This window comes from Choloepus didactylus, chromosome 11 (assembly GCF_015220235.1).
Source record: "Choloepus didactylus isolate mChoDid1 chromosome 11, mChoDid1.pri, whole genome shotgun sequence".
NCBI classification, from domain to species: domain Eukaryota; kingdom Metazoa; phylum Chordata; class Mammalia; order Pilosa; family Megalonychidae; genus Choloepus; species Choloepus didactylus.
In genome coordinates, this window is record NC_051317.1 from 7,056,421 (window position 1) to 7,078,486 (window position 22,066).

Below are 22,066 nucleotides of genomic sequence, written 5' to 3' on the forward strand. Positions count from 1 at the left end.
ACTGCCCTGGGGGGACGGCACTCACCTGTGACATAGCACAGTCATCCCTCAACAGAGGACCCGGGGTGCACAGCCTGGAAGAGGGGCCCACTTGCAAGTCTCAGGAGCCATACGCCAATACCAAAGACTTGTGGGTCAGTGGCAGAGACAAACTGTGGCAGGACTGAACTGAAGGATTAGACTATTGCAGCAGCTTTAAAACTCTAGGATCATCAGGGAGATTTGATTGTTAGGGCCACCCCCCCTCCCCGACTGCCCAGAAACACGCCCCCCATACAGGGCAGGCAACACCAACTACACACGCAAGCTTGGTACACCAATTGGGCCCCACAAGACTCACTCCCCCACTCACCAAAAAGGCTAAGCAGGGGAGATCTGGCTTGTGGAGAACAGGTGGCTCGTGGACGCCACCTGCTGGTTAGTTAGAGAAAGTGTACTCCACGAAGCTGTAGATCTGATAAATTAGAGATAAGGACTTCAATAGGTCTACAAACCCTAAAAGAACCCTATCAAGTTCAGCAAATGCCACGAGGCCAAAAACAACAGAAAATTATAAAGCATATGAAAAAACCAGACGATATGGATAACCCAAGCCCAAGCACCCAAATCAAAAGACCAGAAGAGACACAGCACCTAGAGCAGCTACTCAAAGAACTAAAGATGAACAATGAGACCATAGTACGGGATATGAAGGAAATCAAGAAGACCCTAGAAGAGCATAAAGAAGACATTGCAAGACTAAATAAAAAAATGGATGATCTTATGGAAATTAAAGAAACTGTTGACCAAATTAAAAAGATTCTGGACACTCATAGTACAAGACTGGAGGAAGTTGAACAACGAATCAGTGACCTGGAAGATGACAGAATGGAAAATGAAAGCATAAAAGAAAGAATGGGGAAAAAAATTGAAAAACTCGAAATGGACCTCAGGGATATGATAGATAATATGAATCGTCCGAATATAAGACTCATTGGTGTCCCAGAAGGGGAAGAAAAGGGTAAAGGTCGAGGAAGAGTATTCAAAGAAATTGTTGGGGAAAACTTCCCAAATCTTCTAAACAACATAAATACACAAATCATAAATGCTCAGCGAACTCCAAATAGAATAAATCCAAAAAAACCCACTCCGAGACATATACTGATCACACTGTCAAACATAGAAGAGAAGGAGCAAGTTCTGAAAGCAGCAAGAGAAAAGCAATTCACCACATACAAAGGAAACAGCATAAGACTAAGTAGTGATTACTCAGCAGCCACCATGGAGGCAAGAAGGCAGTGGCACGATATATTTAACATTCTGAGTGAGAGGAATTTCCAGCCAAGAATACTTTATCCAGCAAAGCTCTCCTTCAAATTTGAGGGAGAGCTTAAATTTTTCACAGACAAACAAATGCTGAGAGAATTTGCTAACAAGAGACCTGCCCTACTGGAGATACTAAAGGGAGCCCTACAGACAGAGAAACAAAGACAGGACAGAGAGACTTGGAGAAAGGTTCAGTACTAAAGAGATTCGGTATGGGTACAATAAAGGATATTAATAGAGAGAGGGAAAAATATGGCAAACATAATCCAAAGGATAAGATGGCCGATTCAAGAAATGCCTTCACGGTTTTAACGTTGAATGTAAATGGATTAAACTCCCCAATTAAAAGATATAGATTCGCAGAATGGATCAAAAAAAATGAACCATCAATATGTTGCATACAAGAGACTCATCTTAGACACAGGGACACAAAGAAACTGAAAGTGAAAGGATGGAAAAAAATATTTCATGCAAGCTACAGCCAAAAGAAAGCAGGTGTAGCAATATTAATCTCAGATAAAATAGACTTCAAATGCAGGGATGTTTTGAGAGACAAAGAAGGCCACTACATACTAATAAAAGGGGCAATTCAGCAAGAAGAAATAACAATCGTAAATGTCTATGCACCCAATCAAGGTGCCACAAAATACATGAGAGAAACACTGGCAAAACTAAAGGAAGCAATTGATGTTTCCAAAATAATTGTGGGAGACTTCAACACATCACTCTCTCCTATAGATAGATCAACCAGACAGAAGACCAATAAGGAAATTGAAAACCTAAACAATCTGATAAATGAATTAGATTTAACAGACATCTACAGGACATTACATCCCAAATCACCAGGATACACATACTTTTCTAGTGCTCACGGAACTTTCTCCAGAATAGATCATATGCTGGGACATAAAACAAGCCTCAATAAATTTAAAAAGATTGAAATTATTCAAAGCACATTCTCTGACCACAATGGAATACAATTAGAAGTCAATAACCATCAGAGACTTAGAAAATTCACAAATACCTGGAGGTTAAACAACACACTCCTAAACAATCAGTGGGTTAAAGAAGAAATAGCAAGAGAAATTGCTAAATATATAGAGACGAATGAAAATGAGAACACAACATACCAAAACCTATGGGATGCAGCAAAAGCAGTGCTAAGGGGGAAATTTATAGCACTAAACGCATATATTAAAAAGGAAGAAGGAGCCAAAATCAAAGAACTAATGGATCAACTGAAGAAGCTAGAAAATGAACAGCAAACCAATCCTAAACCAAGTAGAAGAAAAGAAATAACAAGGATTAAAGCAGAAATAAATGACATAGATAACAAAAAACAATAGAGAGGATAAATATCACCAAAAGTTGGTTCTTTGAGAAGATCAACAAGATTGACAAGCCCCTAGCTAGACTGACAAAATCAAAAAGAGAGAAGACCCATATAAACAAAATAATGAATGAAAAAGGTGACATAACTGCAGATCCTGAAGAAATTAAAAAAATTATAAGAGGATATTATGAACAACTGTATGGCAACAAACTGGATAAGGTAGAAGAAATGGACAATTTCCTGGAAACATATGAACAACCTAGACTGACCAGAGAAGAAATAGAAGACCTCAACCTACCCATCGCAAGCAAAGAGATCCAATCAGTCATCAAAAATCTTCCCACAAATAAATGCCCAGGGCCAGATGGCTTCACAGGGGAATTCTACCAAACTTTCCAGAAAGAACTGACACAAATCTTACTCAAACTCTTTCAAAACATTGAGGAAAATGGAACACTACCTAACTCATTTTATGAAGCTAACATCAATCTAATACCAAAACCAGGCAAAGATGCTACAAAAAAGGAAAACTACCGGCCAATCTCCCTAATGAATATAAATGCAAAAATCCTCAACAAAATACTTGCAAATCGAATCCAAAGACACATTAAAAAAATCATACACCATGACCAAGTGGGGTTCATTCCAGGCATGCAAGGATGGTTCAACATAAGAAAAACAATCAATGTATTACAACACATTAAAAACTCGAAAGGGAAAAATCAATTGATCATCTCAATAGATGCTGAAAAAGCATTTGACAAAATCCAACATCCCTTTTTGATAAAAACACTTCAAAAGGTAGGAATTGAAGGAAACTTCCTCAACATGATAAAGAGCATATATGAAAAACCCACAGCCAGCATAGTACTCAATGGTGAGAGACTGAAAGCCTTCCCTCTAAGATCAGGGACAAGACAAGGATGCCCGCTGTCACCACTGTTATTCAACATTGTGCTGGAAGTGCTAGCCAGGGCAATCCGGCAAGACAAAGAAATAAAAGGCACCCAAACTGGAAAAGAAGAAGTAAAACTGTCATTGTTTGCAGATGATATGATCTTATATCTAGAAAACCCTGAGAAATCAACGATACACCTACTAGAGCTAATAAACAAATTTAGCAAAGTAGCAGGATACAAGATTAATGCACATAAGTCAGTAATGTTTCTATATGCTAGAAATGAACAAACTGAAGAGACATTCAAGAAAAAGATACCATTTTCAATAGCAACTAAAAAAATCAAGTACCTAGGAATAAACTTAACCAAAGATGTAAAAGACCTATACAAAGAAAACTACATAAGTCTACTAAAAGAAATAGAAGGGGACCTTAAAAGATGGAAAAATATTCCATGTTCATGGATAGGAAGGCTAAATGTCATTAAGATGTCAATTCTACCCAAACTCATCTACAGATTCAATGCAATCCCAATCAAAATTCCAACAATCTACTTTGCAGACTTGGAAAAGCTAGTTATCAAATTTATTTGGAAAGGGAAGATGCCTCGAATTGCTAAAGACACCCTAAAAAAGAAAAACGAAGTGGGAGGACTTACACTCCCTGACTTTGAAGCTTATTATAAAGCCACAGTTGCCAAAACAGCATGGTACTGGCACAAAGATAGACATATAGATCAATGGAATCGAATTGAGAATTCAGAGATAGACCCTCAGATCTATGGCCGACTGATCTTTGATAAGGCCCCCAAAGTCACCGAACTGAGCCATAATGGTCTTTTCAACAAATGGGGCTGGGAGAGTTGGATATCCATATCCAAAAGAATGAAAGAGGACCCCTACCTCACCCCCTACACAAAAATTAACTCAAAATGGACCAAAGATCTCAATATAAAAGAAAGTACCATTAAACTCCTAGAAGATAATGTAGGAAAACATCTTCAAGACCTTGTATTAGGCGGCCACTTCCTAGACTTTACACCCAAAGCACAAGCAACAAAAGAGAAAATAGATAAATGGGAACTCCTCAAGCTTAGAAGTTTCTGCACCTCAAAGGAGTTTCTCAAAAAGGTAAAGAGGCAGCCAACTCAATGGGAAAAAATTTTTGGAAACCATGTATCTGACAAAAGACTGATATCTTTCATATACAAAGAAATCCTACAACTCAATGACAATAGTACAGACAGCCCAATTATAAAATGGGCAAAAGATATGAAAAGACAGTTCTCTGAAGAGGAAATACAAATGGCCAAGAAACACATGAAAAAATGTTCAGCTTCACTAGCTATTAGAGAGATGCAAATTAAGACCACAATGAGATACCATCTAACACCGGTTAGAATGGCTGCCATTAAACAAACAGGAAACTACAAATGCTGGAGGGGATGTGGAGAAATTGGAACTCTTATTCATTGTTGGTGGGACTGTATAATGGTTCAGCCACTCTGGAAGTCAGTCTGGCAGTTCCTTAGAAAACTAGATATAGAGCTACCATTCGATCCAGCGATTGCACTTCTCGGTATATACCCGGAAGATCGGAAAGCAGTGACACGAACAGATATCTGCACGCCAATGTTCATAGCAGCATTATTCACAATTGCCAAGAGATGGAAACAACCCAAATGTCCTTCAACAGATGAGTGGATAAATAAAATGTGGTATATACACACGATGGAATACTACGCGGCAGTAAGAAGGAACGATCTGGTGAAACATATGACAACATGGATGAACCTTGAAGACATAATGCTGAGCGAAATAAGCCAGGCACAAAAAGAGAAATATTATATGCTACCACTAATGTGAACTTTGAAAAATGTAAAACAAATGGTTTATAATGTAGAATGTAGGGGAACTAGCAGTAGAGAGCAATTAAGGAAGGGGGAACAATAATCCAAGAAGAACAGACAAGCTATTTAACGTTCTGGGGATGCCCAGAAATGACTATGGTCTGTTAATTTCTGATGGATGTGGTAGGAACAAGTTCACTGAAATGTTGCTATATTATGTAACTTTCTTGGGGTAAAGTAGGAACATGTTGGAAGTTAAGCAGTTATCTTAGGTTAGTTGTCTTTTTCTTACTCCCTTGTTATGGTCTCTTTGAAATGTTCTTTTATTGTATGTTTGTTTTCTTTTTAACTTTTTTTTTCATACAGTTGATTTAAAAAAGAAGGGAAAGTTAAAAAAAAAAAAAAAAAGAAAAAAGACAAACAAGGAAAAAAAAAAAAAAAAAGATGTAGTGCCCCCTTGAGGAGCCTGTGGAGAATGCAGAGGTATTCGCCTACCCCACCTCCATGGTTGCTAACATGACCACAGACATAGGGGACTGGTGGTTTGATGGGTTGAGCCCTCTACCATAAGTTTTATCCTTGGGAAGACGGTTGCTGCAAAGGAGAGGCTAGGCCTCCTTGTATTTGTGCCTAAGAGTCTCCTCCTGAATGCCTCTTTGTTGCTCAGATGTGGCCCTCTCTCTCTGGCTAAGCCAACTTGAAAGGTGAAATCACTGCCCTCCCCCCTACGTGGGATCAGACACCCAGGGAAGTGAATCTCCCTGGCAACATGGAATATGACTCCCGGGGAGGAATGTAGACCCGGCATCGTGGGATGGAGAACATCTTCTTGACCAAAAGGGGGATGTGAAAGGAAATGAAATAAGCTTCAGTGGCAGAGAGATTCCAAAACGAGCCGAGAGATCACTCTGGTGGGCACTCTTACGCACACTTTAGACAACCTTTTTTAGGTTCTAAAGAATTGGGGTAGCTGGTGGTGGATACCTGAAACTATTAAACTACAACCCAGAACCCATGAATCTCGAAGACAGTTGTATAAAAATGTAGCTTATGAGGGGTGACAGTGGGATTGGGAATGCCATAAGGACCAAACTCCACTTTGTCTAGTTTATGGATGGATGTGTAGAAAAGTAGGGGAAGGAAACAAACAGACAAAGGTACCCAGTGTTCTTTTTTACTTCAATTGCTCTTTTTCACTCTAATTATTATTCTTGTTATTTTTGTGTGTGTGCTAATGAAGGTGTCAGGGATTGATTTAGGTGATGAATGTACAACTATGTAATGGTACTGTAAACAATCGAAAATACAATTTGTTTTGTATGACTGCATGGTATGTGAATATATCTCAATAAAATGATGATAAAAAAAAATAAAAAAAAAATAAAAAAAAAAAAAAGAAGTGAAGGTAAAAGGTTCAACTTGCAAAATGACAACATGAAGACTCCAAGGATCCACTCCCCAATACAATAAGCAATCCTGGCAAAAAAAATATTTAAAAAACTTTTAAAATATCTGGGAATTGTCCTATAGGCATACAGCAAACAAACAAACCAAAATCATTTAGTCAAGAAAACTGGTAAGAGAAGCAAGAGTCTGTGAAATTTGAGCCACAACCTGCTCCTTCTGTCCTCACTAAAACCCAGTCTGACAGAAGCTCCAATACAGGTGGGTGGGTCAAGAAGACAGGGCTTTCTCTCCACTCAGATCCCAATCAGTCTTCTTGTATCTCACCAGGAGAGGCAGGCTACTATAATTTCTCATCTCATCCAAATCCAAACTGAATAAGCTAAACTTTTGGTGAGTGAGGCTGAGAGGCTTGAGCTCCCTTCATCCACTAAGCCCCTATCCACAGGACAGAAATTTTCCCCATAAAAGACATGAGACATAGGGAAAAAAAAAAAAAAAAAAGGAAAATTGCAGACTTAAATCTAACCACATCAGTATAAACATTAAATGTAAATAGGTTAAATGATCCAGTCAAAAGGCAGAGGCTGTTAGAATGGATTAAAAATAAAAGAAGAGCCAACTGTGTGCTGTCTACAAGAGGCACATATTAAACACAATATACAAAATACAGGTTTAAAGTAAAGGTATACAAGACAATATATCATTGCTGCAAACAGCAGTGATAAGCAAACTGAAGGCCCTATACTAATAGACTTTAAAACACAAATGTTATTAGAGATAAGAGAGAATTTTTTTTAATGATTAAAGAGTCAATCCATCAGGAAGTTATAACAATTACAAACATATATGCAACTAAAAACAGAGCCTCAAAATATATGAAACAAAACTGAGAGCTTTGAAGAGAAAAACCAACAATTCAATAGTAATAGTTGGAGATTTCAGTAACTCATTTCAATAATGGTTAGAACAACTACATGAAATACCAAGAAGAAAATAGAAGACTTCACCACCACCATACACAAACTAGTCCTAATAGACATCTATGGAATACTCTACCAAACAACAGCAGAGTAAAGATTCTTTAAAACTCAGATGGATCACTGTCCAGGATGGATCATATGATAAGCCTTAAAACAAGCTTCAATAACTTTTAAAAAATGGAATTGTACAAAGTATATTCTGCAACCACAATTGAATGATATTAGAAACTAATAAAAGAAATAAATGTAGAAAATTCATAGATAAGTGAATTTTTTAAAAAAAATTTCCTAAACAACCAATATGTAGAAGAAGTCACAAAGGAAATTTGAAATGTCTTGAGAAGAATGAAAATGGGGATACAACACACCAGGACTTATGGGATGCAGCTAAAGAAGTACTTAGAGGAAAATATTTAGCTGTAAATGCCTACATCATAAAAGAATAAAAGTATCAAATCAGGAGGAAGAGGCTGATAAATTATGGTAAAGAACTATAAACTACTTTCTCTGCATTGTGGCCATGGGTACCCATCCCCCACTGCTGGGTCCAGCCCCTGGCTAGCTGCTGCTAACAGAAAGAGATGTAAAAATTCTCTTCTCCAAGAACAGGGGTGGGCCTGGCTGATCAATGACCTTGGCTTTTGATGGGAAAATTTGGATTACTGTGTCCCATCTCTAAGAGCAACTGTGGTTTCAACCAGCTCTGGACAAGGGTGGAGACAGCTATTGTTTCAAACCTGCCCCCAACAAGGGCAGAGGTGGTGGAGATTTAAAGACATAGCACTTCCTCAGGGCTGTATAGGACAGTTAGCTGAAGAGCTGCATTTGCTGGGCAGACCAGAAAAGCCCAGCTTTGGGGAGCTGTTGGGGAAGTTTTTGATGTCCTTCCTGACCCCTCCACAGTCCACTTGGAAGGTAGTCTGTTCCCCTTCATGGGTCCTTGGCCCTGCTTTGGCTGGGAAAGTCCTCCCCAGGGTGACCCTCGTCCCAGAATTTGATCTCCAGGCAAAATCAGGATGTAACAACAAAAGGAATACTAAAAACTATAGAGGCAGACAGTCTGGGACAAAGGCCTGCTGGCTTCAGATAATCAGGACAGGAAGGTTTGTTCCTTGGAAAACAGAGAGGATAACTAAACTCATGTAAACAGGTGAACTCCAAAATAACTAACAAGCAAAAGCCCAGGACAAGACAGAGGCCCAGAAAGACAGGGAAAACCCTGCACCCTGCATTTGTCTTGGGCAGACTTTTCCGGTAGGAGGGCTGAAGCTCAAGAAAATCTCTGTCTTATTACCAGCTGGTTACAAAAACAAGAAACAGACATCCCAGGTAGTAAATCCCAGAGTTAACATTTTAAAATATTAAAATGTAGAGTGTGAAATAAAAAAGTAAAAAACAAGGAAACAGGAAATGATGATCCATCCACAGGAAGGGGATAAAAATAAACAGAACACCAATGAAGAAGACAGGAATGTGACATACCAAAGAATGCTTAAAAAAATGATCTTAAAAATGCTTGAGGAACTTGGCAAATAAATTCATTAATCTCCCCCCTGACAAGAGACATGACTCTCAGGGGAATGGATCTCCCTGGTGATATGGGACATGACTCCCAGGAACAGGCCTGGCCCTGGCAGTGAGGGATTGAAAATGCCTACATGACCAAAAGGGGAAAAAGAAAGGTAAGAAGCTGAGGTCACAGTGGTTGAGAGATCCTAAATAGAGTTGAAAGGCTGTCCTGGAGGTTTCTCTTATGCAAGTTCCAGCTAGACAATCCAAATAGCCACAGTATGCCATGCCCTTACCAATAGTAGTCCCCAAATACCTAGGTCCCTACTTGAAATTCTATAAAAGATTCACTTGCTAAGTTTTATCTCTCAGAAACTTAAATCCACCAAAGTGTTCCTATGCCAGACAAGGCCTAAAACCCAGAAGCAACAGACTCTTTAAGATCAACAATCAGAAGCAGCCCCCTTCCCTATACTGTCGATAGCCCCTTTCAGTATAAACAAGTTTGGGTGGTCACTGCCTAGACACCTCTGAAGATGGAGAAAGAGATTAAGTGAGAGGAAGGGGTAGCAACAAACAAGATAAGATTTAAAAAAGGTCTACAATTACTGAACCTTTATTTATATATATATATATATATTAGATGCTAGGGTGTTGGAATAGCTGGAAGGAGGTAAATGCATGGTGGAACTGTATCCTATGGCATCCTTTGAAATTTTCTAACTACTTGCTAAATCATGCTTTTAAAGTTATCACTGTTATGTATATATGTTAAAATTCACAATTAAAAATGCATTAAAAATAAAATAAAATCAGATTAAAACAAAAAAACAAAAACAAACAAACAAAATGCTTGAGGAGCTGAAGAAGAAGAAGAAGAAATAACAATCATAAATATTTATACACCTAACCAGGGTGCCCGAAAATACATGAGGCAAACATTGGCAAAACTGAAGGGAGGAATAGATGTCCTTAATATAATAGTTGGAGACTTTGATACAACACTCCCCTCAATAGATAGAACATCTAGACAGAAGATCAATAAGAAAAGAAAACTTAAATTATATGGTAAATGAACTAGACCTATCAGACATATACAGAACATTGCACCCCAAAACAGCAGGATATACATCCTTTTCAAGTACCCATGGATCCCTTTCCAGGATAGACCACATGTTGGCATGCTGGGTCACTGAAGAGTCTCAATAAATTTAAAAAATTTGACATTATACAAAGCACTTTCTCTGGCCATAATGGAATGAAGCTGGAAATGAGTAACAGGCAGAGAACAGGAAAATTCACAAATATATGGAGGTTAAACAACACAACACACTCTAAACAAACAGTGGGTCACAGAAGAAATTGCAAGAGAAATCAGTAAATATCTTGAAACAAATGAAAAGAAGAACACAACATATCAAAACTTACAGGATGCAGTGAAGTCAGTGCTGAGAGGGAAATTTATACCCCTAAATGCTTACATTAAAAAAGAAGAAAAAGCTAAAATCAAAGACCTGACTGTACAGCTGGAGGAAATAGAAAAAGAACAGCAAACTAATACCAACCAAGCAGAAGGAAAGAAATAACAAAAATTAGAGCAGAAATAAATGGATTTGACAACAAACACAAATTGAGAGAATTAAAAACATCAAAAGTTGGTTCTTTGAGACAATGAATAAAGTTGACAAACCATTAGCTAGGCTGACAAAGAAAAATAAAGAGAAAATGCAAGTAAATACAATCAGAAATGAGAGGTGGGACCTTCCTACTGACCCCACAAAAATGAAAGGGGTCATAAGAGGATACCATGTACAGCTGTATGCCAAAAAATTAAACAATCTAGATGAAATTCACAAATTCCTAGAAACACCCAAATAAACTACACTGACTTTAAAAGAAATAGAAGATCTCAACAGACCAATTACAAGTAAGGAGATTGAATCAGTCATCAAAAACCTCCCAATAAAGAAAAGTCTGTGACCAGATGGCTTCACAGGTGAATTCTACCAATCATTCCAAGAAGAATTAAGACAAATCCTACTCAAACATTTCCAAAAAACTGAAGCAAAGGGAATGCTGCCTAACACATTCTATGAAGCCAACATCACCCTAATATCAAAAGCAGATAAAAATACTTCAAGGAAAGAAAATTACAGACCAAGATCTCTAATGAATATAGTTGCAAAAATCCTCAATAAAATACTTGCAAATTGAATCCAAAAGCACATTAAAAGAATTATACACCATGATCAAGTGGGTTTTACCCCAGGTATGCAAGGGTGGTTCAACACGAGAAAGTCAATTAATGTAGAATGCCACATTACCACATCAAAGGGGAAAAGAAACACATGATCATCTTGATTGATGTCAAAAAGGTATTTGACAAAACCCAGCATCCTTTATTGATAAAAACTCTTTGAAGATAGGAATAGAAGGAAACGTAGGGATACATCTTCAGGACCTTGTGTTAGGCAATGGTTTCTTAGACTTTATACCCAAAGCACAAGCAACAACACAAAAAAGATAAATTGGACCCACCAAAATCAAAACCTTTTTTCCTCAAAGGACTTTATCATGAAGGCAAAATGACACCCTATACAATGGGAGAAAATATTTGCAAACCACATATCCATGAGGGAAATGCAAATCGAAACGACAATTAGATATCATTTCACACACACTAAGATGGCTATAATTTAAAAAAATATGATTAATAGCAAGTTGGCAAGGATGTAGGAAAATGGGACCCCTCATGGCTCCTCAACAAATAAAACATACAACCAAGCAATTCCATTCTTAGATATATACCAAACAGAATTGAAAACAGGTGTTCAAATGAAAACTTGAACATGAACATTCACAGCAGCATTATTAACAAGAGCAAATAGGTGGAAACAACCCATATGCCCATCAATGGATTATTGAATAAACAAAATGTGGTTTACCCATGCAATGGAATATATTTTAGATGTAAAATGGAAAGAAGTTCTGATACATACTACAACACGGATGAACCCTGAAAACATGCTAAGTGAAAGGAGCCAGAAACAAAAAAGCACCATATTATATGATTCCATTTATATGAACTACTCAAAATGGGCAAATTCACACATACAGAAAGCAGATTTGTAGATGCCAGAGCCTGGAGGAAAGGAGAACAGGGAGTGACTGTTAAATAGGTGTCAGGTTCCCACTTAGGGCGATGAAAAATATCTGGAACTAGATAGTAAGCATAGTTATGAAATCTTGTGACTACACTTAATGCTGAAGTACACACTTTAAAATGCTAAAATGGTAAGTTTTATGTTATGCATATTTTGATTTTTTTTTTTTTTACTTCCCGTGGGAATGTATGCTGCTCTGGAAAACTGTCTGACAATACCTCAGAAAGTTAACCATAAAATTACTACATGACCTAGCAATTTCATTCCTAGATACATACCCAAGGAAATTGAAAACACAATGTCCATTTGAAAACTTCCATAGATGCATTCAAAGCAGTATTATTCATAAGAGTAAACAAGTATAAACAGCCCAAATGCTCATCAACTGATGAATAGATAAATAAAATATGGCTTATCCATACAATGGAAAAATACACAGCAATAAAAAATTAAATACTAAATCATGCTACTGGATGAAACTGGAAAAGAGAGAAAAAAGTCAATCACAAAAGATCACATATTTTACAAATCCATATACATAAAATGTTCAGTTTAGTTAAATCTATATAGACAGAAAATAGATTTGCTGTTTCCTATGGCTGGTGGTGATGGGAGGATTGGGATGTGGGGACTAAGGGTTGCAGGGGTTCTTTTTGATTGTGGTAGGATTGGACAATTTCAGAAATATACTGAAACCTATGAATTACACACTTTAAATGAATAAACTGCATGGCATGTGAATTATGGATCAATAAAGTTGTTAAAAGAGAATAAAAGCAAATTTGAAACTACTTTGTTTGTATTTTAGGATTGAGCAAATATGTAAATATATTATGGGTAACAAAAGCCAGCCTTCTCGCTCTTAGTAAAAGGAAAGAGAGGAGGATAAAATGAGCTCCCTGGTATGGGACTGAAATTGCTTTTTCTAAAGTATAGTTTACATGGAATAAAATTTGCCCTTTTTGGTGTACAGTTCTATGAGTTTTGACAAACACATACTTTTGTTCCAACAATTATAGAATAAAACAACTCTCTATTCCAAAATACTCCCTGGTAGTCATCTCCTCCTCCCACACTCAAGCCCTGGCAACCACCACTTTGTTTTTAATTCTTATAGTTTTACCCTTTACAGAATGATATGTTACATATAATATGTATATTAGTCTGTATCCTCTCACTGAGCAAAGTGCATTTGAAAATCATCTATGCAGTTGTGTATAACAGTCCTTTTTTTTCCTTACTTTTTATTGCTGTGTAATTTTCCATTGCCTGAATGTAACGGTGTTTTTTGATTCACCAGTCAACAGGTATTTGGATTGTTTTTGATGATCATAAATCAAACCAGTATTAACAGTCATGTTCAATTTTTATGTGTAAACATAGATTTCATTTCTTTTGGGTAAATACCTAGGAGTGATATTGCTGGGTCATACGGTAATAATATATTTATTTGTCAAACTGGTTTCCAAAATGGTACCGGCTGTTACAGTTTGCATTCCCCCCAGCAATGAACGAGAATTCCATTGTCCTACCTCCCCATTAGCACTTGATGCTGTCAGTTGTTGGTTTGCTTTTTGATATTAGCCATTCAAAAAGAGGGGTTTAGTAGTATCTCATTGTGGTTTTAATTGGCATTTCATTAATGACTAACTTTGAGCTTCCTTTTATATGTCTGTTTGCCATCTAATATTCTCTTTGGTGAAGTATGTCTAATTTCTTTGTCCATTTTTGATTGGATTTTTTTTACTATCCAGTTCTTTGTGTAACATTTTATTTTGAAATAATTGTAGATTTACAAAAGAGTTAGAAAGATACTGCAGAGAATTCCTTTACAGCCTTTGTGAGCTTCCCCTAATTTTAATATCTTTCATAACCATAGTACAGTTTGATAAACTAATAAATCAACATAAGTACAATGCTATCAACTAAACTATAGTCTTTATTATTGTGTTACCAGTTTTTTCACCAATGACCTTATTCCTTTTTAGGATCTAAATCAGGTTGCTACATTGCATTTACTTGTCATATCTATTTTGTCTACTCCAATCTGTGCCAGTTCCTCAGTCTTCTCTTGTTTTTCATTACCCTGATAATTTTAAAGAGTAGTGATTAGATATTTAGCAGAATGTTCCTCAATTTGTTTTTCTGATGTTTTCTCATGACTAAATTGATTTACAGATTTTTGTGACGAGTATCACAGAGATGACCTGACCTTCTCAGCACATCATATGATGAGGCACATTATGTCTGTATGTTTTAGTACTGGTGATATTGAACCTTGATCACTTGGTTAAGATTTTGTACACCAAGTTTCTCTACTGGTGACTTACTATTTTCCCTTTGCAATTAATAGATAGTTTGAGGAAGAGATTTAATGGCTTTGCAAGTATCCTATTTCTCTATAACTTGTGTCTATTAATTTTGGCATCCATCAGTGGATCTTGCCAACAGCAATTATTATTGTAATGTTTTAATGATGATCCTTTATTCCCCTCATTACTTCTACATTCTTTGATTGCAATTCTTCAGTATAAAAGAATTGTCCCTTTTCCCCAGGTGTTTATTCAATCATTTATTTATATCAGTACAAACTCATGGATCTTTATTTCCTTCTTTGTAATTCAATATAGTCATGATTTATAATTTTATTCAAGATCTTCCGATGTTTACCATTGGGAGTTCTTGATGGTCAGCTTCACTGCATTTTTACATGGCCGTATCTTTTTTTTTTTCTTTTTTAAGTATGTCCTTACTTTTTGCCACCACAAGATGCTCCATGCTTATCTTGAACTTACCCTGTCCTAGGTATGGAATAAACCACTTATCTGGTTTCTTTTATTGGATAATAGTATTCAGAAAACAATATCTGGGAGCTAGGTGTGCTCATTGCTACTGGGTTGTTACTGTTTCTAGGTGATATCAGTGGACAGAATAAGAAAATACATGTATGCATACTAAATCATATACAATCATGTTTATATTTCTGTTTCTAAGAGCTCTCTATATATTTTTAAAAATGTATCCATATTCACTCAGACTTTAATATACCATTACAGTACTCATTCTAAAATCACCCATTTGCTTACTTGTAACTTATTTCTTTAACAGTGAGAAATGTGGCTCTCATATGTGAAATAAAATTACATTGGATGGAATTAATAACAGATTAGTTACTGCAGAAGAAAACGTTGACAAATATAAAGAGATAGCAATAAGATCTCTCTAAAATGAAACACACGGATAAAGAGGGATTGAAAAAGACGAACAGGGCTTGTGCCACCCAAGGGATAACGTTGAGAGATATAACATACAGGGTATATTCAAGTCCCAGAAGGTGAGGAAGTAGAGAGAAAACATAATTAATATTTGGAGACATGCAATAGCCAAAACTTGTTCCATTTCATGAAAAGTATTATTGTATACATCTAAGAAGTTCAGTGACACCCAAGAATGTTAAATACATATATGCATGTATACATACACAAACACACTTAAGCATATTTAGAAGGAAAATGTTTGACATTCATAGCTTTTTTCATGAAACACACACACACACACACACACACATACACACACTAAAAAATTTTGCTGTTCATCTGAAATTCAAATTTCACTGAGCATCCTATATTTTATCTGGCAACACTAAGTTTAATGGACCAGAATAAAGAGTCCAGAAATAGTCTTAAATATATACAGTCAATTTATTTTCAACAATGTGTCTAGGTAACTCAGTGCCAGAATAAATGAATACATGAATAGAAAGTAATGAATCTTAGCCTTTACCTCACATCAGACATACAAGTTAACTAAAATGGAACATAGGCTTACTCCTAAAATCTAAAAGCATAAAACATCCAGAAGGAGTCACAGAATAAAGTATTCATACTCTTGGTTCATTAATAGGTGAATGGATAAACCAATTGTGGTATATTCCCATAATGGAGTACTACTAAACCACATAAAAGGAATGTAGTACTAATGCACATAATAATATAAATATGTCTTACTGCATTATGTTGAAGAATGAAGCCAGATATGAAAGAGTACATACTGTAAAATTCCACTTATGCTATATTCTAAAAAATAAATACCTAATCTTTAATGACAATAAGCAGCAAGGGTTGCTGCTTATATAAGGGTGGGCAAGGTGGATTGATTTGGAAGGGGCACAAGGGGAAATTCTGTGATGATGGAAATGCTCTATATCTTGATTATAGTCGTGATTGCCTAAATATATATCTTTGTCAAAATGTATCAAACAGTAGAGTTAAAAAAAGGTTTATGCCATTGTGTATAACCTATGTCATAATAAAGTTGATTTAAAATGTAGAATGAACACTTAAAATTGGTATATTCATAAAACAGAGAAAGAACTATTGCTTCATGAATATAGATGACTCACACACAAATACTGACTGAAAGAAGCCAAAAGATACACATAGTATGACTCCATTTATCCAAAGTTTAAGATCAGACAAGACTAATCTATGGAGAACAACATCAGAAGTCACTACAGTGGTTCCCATTGGGTGAAATCAAATAGGAACCAAAGTGAAAGTGGGGCTTCTGATGTGCTGGTAATGTTGTAGTTCCCAATCTGGTTGATGCTGTATGATGTCTTCACATTGCAAATATCCATTGAACTTGTGATGAAAGTACTCTTCCATATGTATTATATGTCAATAAAAATTCACTGATAAAAATAAATTGAACTATCCAAATAATTCCATTTATATATTTCACACCACAGACTTTTAAAAATAGTATTTTTCCATTGTCATTAGTTTCCTTAAAGAAAAAGCTCATCAAGGATTTAATAGTGTTCTGATGTCTGTGGAAATAGTTACTAACCAACAACTGGTTATCTCTACAATGAATGATTTTATTATCATCAACTTATCTATATTGAGCTATGTTTAAATGTGCAAGCTTGTGTAAAAACAGTAAATGTATCTATGCATGTGCCTTATCAGATATTTTATGCATTACAGAGTACTTATGAAGTCAATTTCCTTAAAATTGAAATATTTAATAAAATATTTAATTTTCAAATTAAATAAATCCCATTGCTGCACAGATTCCTAAGGAGAAGTAATAAAGTAAAAAGCAAATAATCAAATACACTTGAACTAAAAAAAAGTTTCGAGGTTGCAGAGACACCTAATATGGCCCAAATATCTACTCATGAGCAGAATCTCATACCTTTAATTATCATTTTATTATAAGAGATCAACATGAAGAAAAAAATTACATTTGTGGACCACCATTCCCAACTAATCCCTTTGAATATGATACAACTCAAAAAAGTAATTTTTTCTCTTTTCTCATTCTTTTTCTCTTCTTTCCTTCCTCCCCTCATTTCCTCCCACCTTCCTTTCTTTTTTCCCTTCCCTCTCTTTCTTCAGTTTTTCTTTCTTCCCTTTCCTTCCCTTTCCTGCCCTTCCCTACTTTTTCACCTTTTGTTTAAAAAGTATGTCTCCAGATAATGGGCAAGATCACTTTTAGCACATATACTGACTTTCTCTGCAAATTAGTAAAAGGCACCCTTTCCTCTAGGAGGGCAGAGGCCAGATCTTCTTGGCAAGCAGAAAAAAAGACTGAATTTCATCTGCATTTGCCCTTTCATATAGGCTCTCAAGTCCAGAGCACAATCTATCAACTGTACTCAATGGCCCTGATGAAGGGAATGGAAAACAAAACATTGAAAGAGAACCGCCCCATACAATATATGACTAATAAGTAATTAGATCCTGGGGGTTCTAAAAATGTGAGAATGGGAAGCAAATATATCACATACGGAAATAATTTTAGAAAAGTAAACTATGAGTAAACAAGTTCATAAGTAGGAAAAATAATTAAAGGAAGAAAAGTACAAAGCTAAAAAAAAATGTAGAAAGTAGAGAAAAATAGGAGACCTAGAGAATATTTGTTTTTGAAACCTGGGGGAGGGGGACAGGGAACCCTATGGTACTGATCTCAAAGGACTTGAAAAGATACAAACAGCTTCTGAATGAAGATGACATGTGAAAATGTATCATTTAAAGGGGTAAAGTGGTCAAAGTGAGAGGAAGAGAGACTCATATATTATGTGGTAGGTGAATACAAATTATAAATGAAAATGGCCAAGAAAGGAAATCTACTAGTCACTTTAAAAGGATTTGAAAGTCAGCAGGATTGTGTTCCTTATAAATACTCTTATTATTCTCATTTTATTGAGGAGAAAGCTCTACATGTCTAGTGAAAGATTCATTTATTATGCAATTTTAAGGAACCTAATGAAGGCAAAGATATGGTCTCTGTCCTCTAATGCATCATAAGTATAAGAGAGAAGGTAAATATTAAAAGGACAGTACAATAAAGTATTATATTCTATAAGAAGTGTAAAGGCAATATAATATGAAAATTTATAGGAAGATTATATTTACTGCTGTGGTAAGTGGAGTGATCTTTATTTTAAGAGAAGTTTTTGACCTGGATCTTTCAGAATTCATAGGATTTTTTCATACTGGGAAGATCCAGAGGACATTTTGGCAAAAGTTTATAATTGAGAAAAAAAATGTAGATTCTAAAAAGCATGAGCCCATATGCAGATGATTTTATTATTAACATAAACAATAAAAAAGAATTAACCCCAAACTATTAGAATGGATAAAATAATTTAATAAGGTAGCTTAGAAGATAGACTTAATAGTTTTCTTATATATCATCAATAACCAGTTAGAAAATAAATAAGGAAAAGATCTAATCACAGCTGCCAAAAAATTAAAAGCCATGGAAACAAACTGAATAAGAGATCTGCAAAATAGGTAACCATAAAATTTGAAAAATGAGCACAGAAACACCTGAATTAATGGAGAGCCATGCCAAGGCAATAGCTAAAAGTAATCAAAACGGGGATATTGCAATTCTCCAAGAATTTTGTAAACAGTAGAAAGCAATGTCAGTTGAAAATCTCATTTTTTTGATGAGGTGTGAGAGAATACAGCTTACAAAATTTATTCCAAATTTTATTTGGAAGAGTAAGTGAGTAAGGAATACTAGGAACATTTTCAAAAGGAATAATGAAAAGTAGGGTCTGCTCTACTATGATGGCACGTGAAACACATGAATTGATAAAAAGGAAGTTTCCCGAAGGACTGGGAGTTAGAGGGCTCTTGAGAGACGTGAGGACCAGATGCTGGTTTAACAGAAATAGTAGTATATAGAAAAGACTTGTTTACTACATCTCTAGACCACTGGATTAAAAGATGCTTTCAGTTAGACATTTAGCAATTAAAAAAAAATTATGTGACTTCAATTAAACAAGGATCAATTTAAGTTATCCTCAAATCTAGCAGAGCCTAAATGTTAAGAGGTATTAAGTTTATCAGTCGAAGAGCTTATAGCATCATGAAAGTAAGCTAAAATGTTAGGAATGCTTTCCTAAAATAGTGATATTAATGGAAAGGAAACTAAATGAAACTTCGTGTCACCTTGTACCCCATCAGAAATGATTAGATAGATTAGGAATTTCTTCCTTTAGGATAGCATTGCAGTGGGAATAGCATATAATACTTCCAGATTAATCTCAGTAGGGAGAAAACATCTCAATGTGTCCCCTGTACTTGGCAAGAAAGAGACATGGCATTATATTTAAATCATGAAACTCATTTTGGCTGAGAGAGCCAGGTCTTGAAATGTGCTTGCCAAGAGATTAAAATGATGCAAATATGCATACTGAATTATACATAAATATGCATTTATACATAGCCATCCCCACACATCATGTATGGATGATAAATAGACCAAAGATTGGTATTGAGCTATTTAGATAGATAGTTAAAGGGCAGTCTAAGAGAGCTCAGGGTGCCTTATACCTTGGAAGAACTTTAAGTCCCCAGATACAGTAGCATATTTTCCAGAAATATTTAATCTGGGTTAAAAGGGATTTGAGGCTCTTGAACTGTTAGGACTTGAAAGATGAGAACGGACTGCCTGTGACACAAGCCACAAATCTTGAGCATATGGAAGGGGCTGACCTGCTGTGCTCCACAAATGAGAAATTTGTCTCTCTTGGCTTTTGGGGAGGAGCTATGTGCTGTGACACTGGGAAAGAACAGCTCTAGGAGCACAGCCTGAAGTGATGCACACTTTATCCACAACACCTTGCAATTTAAGTTTAAGACTGAATCTAATGTGCTGGGAAAGAGGTCAATTGTAACAAACAAAGGGGAAAAGAGCCCCAGAGCAGTCACTTTCACCATCACAGCTTTTCAACCAGATTTATACTTCAAGTGGGAGGCAGAAAAGGGTTTGAAGAAACAATTTCTCTATCAACAACAACAAAACAGAAAGAAAGAAAGAAATACCATGGTGTAATCTCTGTGGTAAAACTGACAACTGGAGAAGAGGGTGGGGTGGAATTTGGTTCATTTAAAAAGGGTTGTTTGATTTTACTTTAATATTCAACTAAAATACAATAACTAATGGTCAACTGATACAGATGATATTAACTCATTTCCACTTTATCCTTCACTTCTGATTTTTAAAGGCTTGGGCGGTTTACATTCTTTGACTTTCCTCTGGGAGGCTGTGAAATACACAAAATGCCAGTGAGGCTAAAGAAGCCGCGCTGTATTTACATTAATATCGCCCGGAATTAACTTCGTCAGGAGACACTTGTTGCCTTGTTAGGTAACTGGAAACAATTTGGCTCTCTAATTGCTCTCAGGGATCAAGAGGAAACACCTGCCTCAACAGTCGTCCCTCATCTCTAAGGCAGGCTTATGGGATTTTTCATCAACGGTCTGATATTATGCCTCCTCAGATCAATAATTGCAGTCCTTAAATTCTACTGCCTTTGATGAGCATTTCCCCCTCTTGTAAAGTCATCTTTCACCAGTCCCTCCAAAATATATATCTCAATGAAATAACAGGCCCAAATAAATGAGTTTCTCTTGGGATGACACTCTGGTCTGGCTTGCTGGCTAAAAGAAGAGGTAAAACACGAAGGCGGTGTTGATGATAGTGATTAAAACATCAGCTTTGGCAGGGCAATAACTATAAAATCTTGCTGCTAGTAATAATCTCTACAATACAACGGCAATAACCAGCACACCATATGTCACAGCATAGCAATCCATCTCCATGAATGTCACTTACTTAAGCAGGTTCCAGAAGAACCTATCATTATTTTTAAGTGGGGGAAAAGAAGGACACAATTCCATTGCTGTACTACATTAGTCACTCCAGTTCTATCCTTCAGCTGATGTTTATTTTCATGAAAAGGAATTCATATACTTCACGCTATTAGATCAGATACCATGAGATCTGTAGTTTAAATTTTTTCTTGATATTCTGGGGATCATGTTTTCTCTCTTCTGCAGCCTTCTGGGAGTGTAAGCTGGTTTAATAATCATGTTTAACCTGAACAACAGAAATGTTTCTGCAATTTGTTAGTAATTACTTAATCAGTTCAAGATATATAGAGAGAGATAGGTACATACATACATAGACAGACAGACACAATTTTACTGGATGTAACAGGAACTTAGTACCTATAGCAACACAATCAGATTGTATTTAAAGGTAGAACAGAAACCAACAGGAACAGGGGGCCAAAATAACAATTTGGCAAAAGAA